This window comes from Trachymyrmex septentrionalis, unplaced genomic scaffold (assembly GCF_001594115.1).
Source record: "Trachymyrmex septentrionalis isolate Tsep2-gDNA-1 unplaced genomic scaffold, Tsep1.0 scaffold79, whole genome shotgun sequence".
NCBI classification, from domain to species: Eukaryota; Metazoa; Arthropoda; class Insecta; order Hymenoptera; family Formicidae; genus Trachymyrmex; species Trachymyrmex septentrionalis.
Window position 1 is genome coordinate 642723 of NW_017305977.1, and position 11740 is coordinate 654462.

Here is an 11740-nt window from a genome sequence, read left to right on the forward strand (position 1 = left end):
ATTAAGTCAAGAAAAATTATCAAATATAGGAATTGTTTCAATTAAAAATAAAATATGTAAGATATAGATATAGATATAATAATTGATAATTTCGAATCTATCAAAACATGAAAAATATTATTATGATTTTAGTAACTATATTTCATTTGTAACATATAGTACGATTATAACGTATAACTCCTCTCCTGTACATGTAATTATATTAAATTAATATTAATATATGTATACTATTAATTACTATTAATTAATATTATTTCTTATTATATTTCACATAAAGAAATATTTTGTTTAAGGGGCGCATTTTTTTATTTTGACTCGGGGGCTGAAATGCTTAGTCCAGACTTTAAGTCAAAGAAGATATTAAAGAAGCATGCACAAAGTATTGCTTCACAAGTCGATTGTGGTAAATTTGCACTCTACTGTTCCAAACAATATCCCAGAAATGATACTACATTACAATGATCCACATTCTTGGCCTGCTTTTACAAATAAATTAATATATTTACTAGTTAAACATAATTCAGATCAAGGCGACGGTATAAACTATAAAATGCCTTGATGCCAGACGATTTAAGGCAAAAATTTACAAAAGACTAGTTTTATGTTAAACAAACTAATGAAGAAATAGGTGAAAGAAAATGGCTATTATAAAATTCTGTCAATCAAAACGCAATATTTTGTTTTCCTTGTATGCTTTTTGAACACAAATTGCAGAATATTTCAGATCCACAAAAAGGATTTCATGATTGGAAGCATTTTGATTCCGTTATTCCCAAACATAAAAATTCTTCTGAGCGTCAAAACAATTATATAAAATAAAAAATGATGGAAAAAGAAATAAAATCAGAAAACTTCATAATTATTTAATTAATATAATTAATAAGGAAAAAATGATATGGCGTGAAATATTAAAAATAATAATAGATGCTATTCTATTTTACACAAAAAATAATATTGCTTTTAGAGGTTCAAGTAAAACAATTGGAAATCCAAATTGTAGAATTTTTTTAAATTTAATTTTTTTTAAATTTAATTGAATTTGCTAGCCATTATAACACTACTTTAAAAGATCGTATTGAAAAACATGAAAAAGATTCCATTTCATACTTTTCACCCATTATTACAAAATGAATTAATAAAATTGATTAGCGATAAAACTAGAAATGAAATAATATGCAGAATTATATATATATATATAAGAAGGCAAAGTATTCAATTCTACTATTCAATTTTATTCGATTGCATTCCTGATGTCTCGAAAAGGGAACAAATAAGTCAAATCATAAGAGACGTTGACTGTAATGGTAAGGTAATGATCGAAGAAAGCTTCATCGACTTCATTCAATCACATGAAAAAACACGAAAAGCGACTGAAATTTTAAATAATCTAATAAACTAATAAATTGGATATTCATGGTGCTAGAGGACAAGGATATGACAACATGATGTTAACAAATACAAGAAAATAAGAGCACGTATTTTAGAAATTAATGAGCTTGCTCTATTTGTAACTTGCGCAGCTTATAATTTAAATTTAGCTGGTGTCCACGTTGCACATCAGAAATAATTACCTACTTTTTTTGATACTGCATAGAGATTATTCAATTTTTTCTCTTCAACAAAACGATGGAAAATTTTAATGAAATCTTTAAAATTATTACTTAAATTATCACTGATACAAGATAGTCATCAGAAGCTGTTGCAATAAAATCACTACATTTACAATTACCTGAAGTAAAGAAAGCATTGGAAACAATTGCAAGTACTTTATCAAATCCGGAAGCAGTAAATGCAAAAAGTTTTCTGTTACAGATTAATTACAGATTTACAGTAAGTCAAGTAAGAGCGTGGTCGAGTTTATGTTATTAGCCTTGAGATAGGTTCGAATAGTTTCATACGATATATCTAAACCTTTCTGCTTCAATTTTGCTTGTCCTTGACGCAGTGTTAAGCCAGGATTCCGCGAAAAGATTCATTATTTTTTTTATCGTCTTTTTTTGTCCACTTTGCATATCGAGCCACGTTTTGGTAAATCATCGACATTTTTTGCCACATTATATCGCTGCACTCACTTTTGTACTCATTTTGTGAATGATTTCGACTTTTTCATATATTTAGTAGCTGCAAATTGTGACATTTTTGGACCTTTCGGGTGAGTGCAGAGAAACACAATGTGAGGAACACGCTTTATGCGTGATGCGTATTTGATCATGGCGCTTAATGTGATTCTCTTAAGAAAGTTCAATGACAACTGAATCTTCCTTGATAGTGCATCAAGGACAAAGGTGCCCTCTATGGATTCATGATAGATTTAGGGCGATATCTTTTATTAGCTTTGAGTAAGGCCGACTACGTTCTTATTTGATTTACTGTATTTGTACTCTTTCTATGTGGAGTAAAATTTGGCAATGCATCGAACGAATAACACATTACAACAACAAAAATGTATCAATAGATCATACAATAAATTTAATTATTGGATGCATCAGTTACAAGAAGGCCATGATTTCGATTGGGACAACGTTATAATATTGGACGAAGAGCCTGACTACAAGAAGAAATTGATTTCGGAGATAATATTCATCAGGAGACAGACACATGGACTCAACCTGCAGACGAATATGGAGGGGCTTCCCAAGGCCTACTTCTCAATCATAGACAAGGCTATAAAGGCTTGAGTTGTTGTCACGTCTAGTTAGTCAATGTCGTTCGCAGTAGTCTTTCTAACGTGTTTATCGATTACTTTTCAACTTTCTTGTTCTTGGAATTGATTAACGTATTAATGTTACGTTTTTTTCATTTGGTATCTCGGAAAATTACTAGCTAAAAAACAAAAAGTGACTCACTGTGTCTGATACTGACTGGCCAACATTATCAGGAGCCGGTTCTTGAATTATTTTTTATATGTTTGCGATATGCTCTGTGAGCATGGTGAATGTCCTTATATTTGCTGGATAATTAATTATAATCTTAAAGTTGTTTGATATATATAAATTAGTTCTCCATATTCTATTTTACAATATTTCCTAATTTTTCAATATTATAAAGTGGCTCAATGTTAAGAAGGTTAAGTAAAAAAGGAGCATACAGCCACACTCAAGATGTCAATAAGTTATAAAATGTCCATTCCTCTTCAAGAGTTAAAAAGTGTACTTATAAAAGTTATTATCGCTTATATACTCACCATGACCGAACCACAAAATAAATGTAATGATTTTAGACCTTCAATTATTAAAAAAATTTCCATAAACGACAGTAGGACTAATGACTCGAACATTGTACATCACATTAATGTCAGGCCGGAAAATTTTAGTTTTGGTGTTAATTATAAATTTGATAATTTTAATAAAGATTGGCTGATTAATCTTACTGACATTGATGTTCCGGACAATGTGAAATACATCTTACAGCTGGGGCAACGTTTTAATTTGCCTAATATTGTGACGAACAAAAAAAGAATTACGTGTGAATTTATAAAACATATTGAAAGTAACATTTTAAAACTTGACGAACAAACTAAAAATTTAATTAGAAAGGACACAATACCGGTTTTGAACAATATAAACTACAGTTTACCGAATAACAAATTAGACATAATAATAAAACAAGGAATAGGTGAACTCAATATGTTCTTGAATAATAATCCGGGTTTATTAATTACTAGGGCGGACAAGGGTAATGCTACTGTGATTTTAACTTACCGGGAATACATAGATAAAATGCGTAACATACTGTCGGATAATGACACTTACAGAGTGATTAACAGAGACCCGACTAACAAAATGACTACTGGAATACGATCTATCTTAACGGGTTGGAGGTCTAAAGGCTTTATAGATCAAGAAATATATAAAAAACTATATATTTCGGACGGTGAATTACCGAGATCCTATGGGCTCCCAAAGATTCATAAGACTAATACGCCACTAAGAATAATAGTAAGTAGCATTAATAGTCCTTTTTATAAATTAGCAATCTTCCTAAAAGATATTATTAAGAAAAGCTTAAATATAAATGAAAAATTTGGACACATAAAAAATAGCTATGAGTTAGTCAAGAAAATTAACGGGCTATCGTTGCCTGAAGATTATAAAATAGTGTCCTTTGACATCTCATCCATGTACTCCAACATTCCCATGGAATTGGCTCTAAACAGTGTTCTAAGTAGATGGAGTAGGATTGAAAAAAAACACGTCCATTCCTCTTCAAGAGTTAAAAAAAGCCATATCTATCATCTTAAAATCAACATTTTTTAGATTTAATAATGAGTACTATGAGCAGATTTTTGGGTTGCCCATGGGATCACCATTGTCACCGATATTGGCTGAATTGGTGATTCAAGACTTGGAGAAGAATATTTTTAGCAACCTTACCGTGCACATGTCTTTTTATTTTAGATATGTGGATGATATTGTGCTAGCAGCTCCCAAAGATAAGATTAATAACATCTTAGATTCTTTTAATGCTTATCACGAGCGTATTAAATTTACGGTCGATCATGGTGACGAATTTGGTATAAATTTTTTAGATGTTAAACTTATGTGCGAGGGTGGCAGCATTATATTTGACCTGTACAAAAAGCCGACAAATTCAGGAAGATTTCTCAGTTTTTTCTCCAATCATCCTATCACACATAAAAAAGGCGTCGTGATTGGGTTAATTGACAAAGTGTTGTTTCTGTCGCATCCAAAATTTCATCCCGCTAACATGGAATCATTAATTAACTCTCTCCTCCGCAATGGATATCCGTTACAACTGTTATTCAAAATTATAAAAAACAGAATAAAATTTCTATCTAACAAAAATAAGTTTGAAACCATAAATGAATATGATCGGGAATCGAATTTGAATTCAGTGGGGAATAAAAAATATTTTTTTATTCCATATTTACAAGGAGTATCAGAAAAATTTAATGGAGCCCTTAACAAATATAAATTTCAGTTAGTACATAAACCAATGAACAATTTAAGTAAGTTTATAAAAACGGGAAAAGATAGGGTTAAAAAAGACGAACGTTCCAACATCGTATACAAAATTGAATGCAAAGACTGTGATTATTCATATGTAGGTCAAACTAAAAGAAAATTAAAAACACGACTTAAAGAATATATTAAAGATATAAAAAAGCCTATCGAGTCTCTTTCTGTTATTTCAAATCATAGAATTGACAAAGATTATAGAATGGACTGGGATAATACAAAAATATTAGACTCCGAACGTTCCTATTACAAAAGAAGTATATCAGAAATGATCCATATAAAAACGCAAAAGAAAGGATTAAATAAACAAAGTGATACCGAGCGGTTTCCAGATTTGTACCTCCCTCTCCTGGAACAATAATTCTAGCCCCACTCAAAAAATTTCTGCCACTTCCCCTTCTTTTCCCTATTCTCCTTCTTCTTTCCTTTATTTCTATAAATAGACTAACAATTGGGCATTTGGCATTGCGATTGTGCCGAATTTCAAGTGATAAAAATTGTCAAGTGTCGGTATGCGAGGGAGTCCGTGCCGCAGGATACGCGTAAGTCTATTGATTGTCTGACAAATAATATTATATGAACGGAAATTCTTAATGAATACGAAAATTAAGTTAAATTGTTTTCAAAATAATTTTTTGCAATAGAATTTGGCACTTGCGTGTCTCTTTGTGGCGCTCTTCGTCAAGTTGGAACTTGATATAGCGTGATAATGTTTACAATCGAATAATTGCTTAGAGTAATAAAATGATTCCACACAACAAATTAAAGAAGAATACTGGATGGTCTACTATTAATTCTGTTAAAAATCATTGCAAAATTGTTATATTGTAAAATGCGGATACCGAGGCGAATAATGCACAATAAGAAGCGAGAAATTATTACTGACTAACATTAGGAATAAATTTAAATTATATAACTAGGTTTAAATAAATTTAGGTTTTTATTATTGTACTGAGGATGGTCAGATGGTGACCGAAACGTCTACTTTGTTAAATGTTTATTATTAATTTCCTAATTTCTTGTCTTTTTTCTTTTTCCTTTTTCTTTCATTTTTTTTAGTTTTGATTCCGTCATTTAAATTCTCGATATAGGGAAGTCACTATGACAGGATAACTTTTATTCACAATTTTTATATATGTTGTTTCTGAGGAAGGCTCAAAAAAGTGAGCCGAAACATGTAAGCGCGTTTTAGTGAATAAAGAAATTTCACACTTTATAGGTATATTATTTGCGCGACGTCTTCTGCGTTTGACTCCTACTGCTCGTATTCTTTCCAGTTGTTTGATTTATAAGGAGTCTTAGTTAGTTTGATTTGTTATATGGATCATTCTTTTCCTTTAAAAAATTAAGAGGCCCAAAAATAAAACCTTGCTCAGGGCTCATGAAAAGCTAGTTACTGTCGGAATATAAAAGAACTTTTCCCTGCTGCAAATCCCATAGGTTTTTGTATGGGTTCCTATAGAGAACTACAAGATTCTGTAGGAGTTTGTGTAATTACCTATAGGATTTTGCGCAGCATGCATAGGTATACGTAGAACATTCATAGAAATGCAAATAGGATAATAGAGGTCCACAGGAATGTGGACAGAAGGCCCCAACTAAAAGATCTATAGGATATCAGTTTGACGTATAGTAACATGTAGGCGTACATAAGACAAAGAAGAGGTGCTCCATGGAGACTGAAAATGCCTATAGGCTACCATGGGATGACGTATGCACATCTTCTCTGTCCTATGTACTCCTACATGTTCCTATATGTCAAAGTATAGTATCCTATAGGTATTTAGTCCCCATGAGGCATCTCTTTCGCATTCCTATGGGTACTTATATCAACTTGAGAGAATAATTCGTAACTTCTAAAAACTGGAAGTCACAATAATAGTTAATAAATGAGATATGTTCTAAGTCGATAAAAAAAAATCCTGATTGCCATAAAGAAAATATATACTTATGACTTTTTTGAGTCACCAAACACACCTTATTTATCACGTAACTTTTTGGAGTTATGGAAAAATTATCTTGGATTTTATGTGAAATTACATCAGTCAGCTACTGTTATAGCATTTTGTGTACACATTAATATGTAAATTATAGGGACTATACAGGGTGTCTCAGAATTTGTGACTATTTTGGAACTACTCGTATATCGGACATCTTAAAATATTTGAAACTGTTTTTGTGTGTAGATAGAGCGGATTAAACTGAATCGGAAGATCCTCTATCATTTTGCAATTTTTGCAATTATTAATTGTCCAATGAGCAGAATGTTTAAAATCGATACATTAGACAATTTTAAGATATCTTTAAGAGTTCTTTGAAAAACATCTTTAAAATATGTCATAAAGAATTATGAAAAATATCTTAAAGTTCTTATGCGTCGATTTTACCCGCTTATTCGGCAATTTTTAGAAACTAACTATTGTGAATTATAAAATGATACAGGACATTTCGATTCAGTTTAATCTACTTTATCTGCACATGAAAATAGTTCCAAATACGGGACATCCTGTATATCATTTAAGATTGCATCAACGTGCACATCATTCTTTTTCCCATGCGATCTTATAGGAGCCTCTTTTCATGGACTGGATACCATAGAGTCCTATGTAAAACCTTGTAGAAAAATTTCCTATGTTATCTTATATATACATGCTGTGTAAATCCTATAGATACCTGTTGTAAGAAATGTAGAGGAAATAGGCACAACAGAAAAGTTGTCAGCGTCAGGGCTGTGTGGCTCAGTGACAGGATGGAAGTCTATCAACTCGGAGGAGACCAGGCCTGGATTCGAAACGAGAAACGCCCTGATATTTTTCTTTGTTGTCATTAATTGTTTACACTAAACAAACTCCTACAGAGGCTGTATTCCAAAATTTATTGTCAGTATTGAAAATCTATAGTACACGTAACGAAAACTAGATTAGATTTTCAGTACTGGCAGTAAATTTGGACAGCCAAAATCTTATAGTCCTCTATAGGAACCAATGAAAAAACCCATGGGATTTACAGCAAAATAGGAGCCTTCTCCCATGAAGACATCGAATTTACCACGGATACTTATTTATGAGTTAAAAAAACCCATAAGAAAATTTCCCATAGGAATTTGCAACAGGGTTGACTTACACTTTTTTTTTTAAATTTTGACTGCTCTTTCTTGCCATCCAACGATAAAATAGTTTCGATTTATAGACAACGTATAATTTGTAATTTATTTATTTGCGTATGTTTATTTATTTATTTATTGCTTTATGACATTATATTGCGATCTTACTAATAGTCTTTCTAAACATATCCAATATTTAATTATATAGTACTTGATATATTTTTGTATTTAAGGATTTAATTAGTAGTAACTAATAAAAACTTAGTATAGTTGAAACTACAACTTTTTTTATGTCTTTAAAAGACTAGCTTTTGAAAAAATTGTTTTTAAATTGTTATAATAAACTAGTTTTAAGTTTAGATCTTTCATATTGCTCGTTGCTATCTAATCTTATTGTTTATTATTATTACAATTCCGAGCGGATAATATACGAGGGCAAGTCAATAAGTTCTTAGAAAATCTGTCAGAGAGCACTCGTAGTGTCATGTCACATTACTTTTTTACAAGTAGCATCTTTCAGCTGATTACTATCAAATTTTGAGCGGAATTCATCGCGTGGTTTCATTTCTGTAGACGATTAAAGCGAACAACCTTTATTTTCCATTTTTTGCAAAATGGAAAAAAATGAGTTTCGTGCAGTGATCAAACATCTACATATGAAAAATTTAATGTGAGTTTAATGAAAGAAATTAAAGCCGAGTTGGATAATGTCATAGCATACCTGCACCAGCGTTTGCAACTGAGCCATACAATTGGGTGAATGAATTTAAATGTGATCGTACATCCATATGTGATGCACCTCGTTCGGGACGTCTAATTAAGGCTGCTACGCCAGAAATCATCGATAAAGTCCACGATATTGTTTTGACTGATCGACGAGTAAAAGTGCGCGAGCTTGAGGCCACAGACATATCATAGGCATGGCACAGTGATTTCAATTTTGCACGAACAATTGGATATGAAAAAGCTATCGGCAAGATGAATGCTGCGTTTGCTCACTGTGAACCATAAGCGCGACCGTGTGACGATTTCAAAACAATGTTTGGGATTCAACGTAATCTCGTAGATGAATTTTTGCGTCGATTTATTACTGTGGACGAAACATTATTCTACCCGAGATGAAAGAACAGTCAAAACAATGGACTTCACCGGAGCTGAACCAGCTTCAAAGAAGGTGAAGACCGTGAAGTCGGTTGGAAAGGTGATGGCCACAGTTTTTTGGGATGCACGCGGTATAATTCATATCGATTACCTTCCGTCGAAGCAAACAATCAATGGTGATTACTACGCAGCTTTATTGGACTATTTCAACAACATTTTAAAGAAAAAAACGTCCCCATTTGGCGAAAAAGAAAGTGCTCTTCCATCAAGACAATGTACGTACCCGGCACCGATGGCTAAATTCAATGAATTCCGCTACGAATTGTTTCATCCAACATATTCGCCAGATTTAGCCCCTTGCGATTTCCTGTTTCCAAATCTGAAGAAATGATTCGGAGGAAAGAGATTCACCACTAGAAAGCAGTTCATCGCCGAAATAGACTTATTTTGAAGGGTTGGACAAATCATATTATTCGGACGGCTTGAAAAAGTTAAAGAATTGTTGGATCAAGTGTATCGAGCTGAAAAGAGACTATGTTGAGAAATAAAAATAAATCGATAAAAAAAAATGTGTTTTACTATGTTTTTCTAAAAACTTATTGACTTGCTCTAGTATAACATATATTAAATCTAAAAGGATTGTAATATTTACTTTGGTATATCTAGAGCTTTAGTCCCTTTATTTTAGTTACACATTGTATATAGTACATATAACAGAATTTAAAAACTTTTTCGTTTATATTAAAGAATTATAGATAGAATGTAACCTCAGCTTTTCTTCAAAAAGTGTTCAAATTTATATAAAATGTCTAAAAAGTTTTGTGAAAAAGTTATGAAATTATATGAAAATTACAAAAAATATTAAAATTTATACAAAAATCTCGAAAAATTTGTGAAAAATTAAAAAAAAATTATTTTTGTCAGAGTACAAATAGATGATATCTTCTAATGTATAAATTATAAATTGAAAGATTTATTTTGATACAGATTTTAATCACATTAAGCAGTCAAAATACTGTTTTAGAATTTCACACGTTACCTTTAAAGCGTGATTTTATTTTTTCTTTCATGTCGTTAGGATCATAATATGATTCTTTCATCACTTGATAGGAAGCGGTCGTTGGATGTTTTAGTTGCCCGCCATTAACGTGATAATTGTAGAACTTTTTGTAAGACTCGTATCCGTGAAAACGATCTCCGAGAATAATCTATAACGAAAAATGCAAAAAAAAAATATGCTTTAATTAAAAATTTGTACGGCATATTTACCTTTAATACAATATCCTTTATAATAATATTTTAATTAATAACTAAAATTATGTTTTGTTTTCTAAAGAAAAGTAATTGGTCATATAATTTATCTCGAATTAATCATTCGATACATATCAGACAAATTGATATTTTTCGACAATCACTTATCTGATTGCGCAAACTCGTTTTTGCTTACATCGCAATTAGTATCGTCTCTTTCTTCACTGTATTTAATTTATATTCAATATTATAAATTTAATTATTATATTTAATACTGTAAATTTAATTTTATTAATTAAAGAGCTTACTGCAGTAACAGGCTAACTTACATTTTATAAAAACGAAATAATTAAGTCTTAAAGTGAAAGTCATGGAAAAAATATTAATATTATACATATTCGATGTTACATGTATTTTTCTCATCATGTTAACTTCAGATTTTATTTACTCCGTTTTTACAAAATGTGAATTAGTCCATTGTTGCAATATGTTCTTCAATTGATATTAAATTAATATTAAATTTGTCGTTTAACACTGTTAAAAAGTAATCATTTATATCATTCAATGTATAAGATGCATATTTAAATTTTCGATTAAATAACTCAAACAATAAAAAAAAATAACATTCACATACCCCCACAATGAAGAGAAGTTCTATCAAAAACACTGTAGCAAACTTTCCCATAATTAAAACTATTTCTTTCTTTCCACTCAATCGCACAACGTGACAAACAATATGAAACGAACAAATAATGCAAAGTATCAATGCTACACTGATAGCTACGCAGCTTGTGAGCTTCAAGCAGTTTCATAGACGTTTTAAATCAATTTGGATGACGATTTCCGTTTGCAAGCCGATGTCGGTTTTTCTTTATCAACCGCATTATTATCTGCTTCCGAGGTTTTATCAGCAATCATCAATCGCGTCAGACATTCAACTAGTTGTTTGCATTTTTTGCAATGATATAGATTAGCTTATCATAGAATAGGAAAACTGATCTGAATCTGCGAGAAAAATACTTCTCTTATCACAAGAAATCAAAAACTAAAAAGAAGCAAATTGGAAAATTCACAAATAACAGATGTTAAAATAAACGACATAATTTATTTTGATCTAATAAACACAACATTATGTTGTCTTTCGACGTCAGTCTCTTTATTGTTAGATATTAAAGGATTTTTCTCTTCATTTTTTTATCTTCCTATACCACCTAATCATCTAGTAAATAAAATGTTAACAGTGCGATAGCGATTTTATAATAGAAATGCTAAATGCTTTTCTCTTCATTTATGTTTTCATGCCATC

The 11740-nt window shown here is 31.0% G+C and overlaps 1 pseudogene; it reads right to left on the reverse strand.

Annotated features, from left to right (window-relative positions):
* LOC108754368 overlaps positions 1–11263 on the reverse strand; it is a 34943-nt pseudogene extending 23680 nt beyond the window's left edge.
* Positions 11264–11740: the final 477 nt, after the last annotated feature.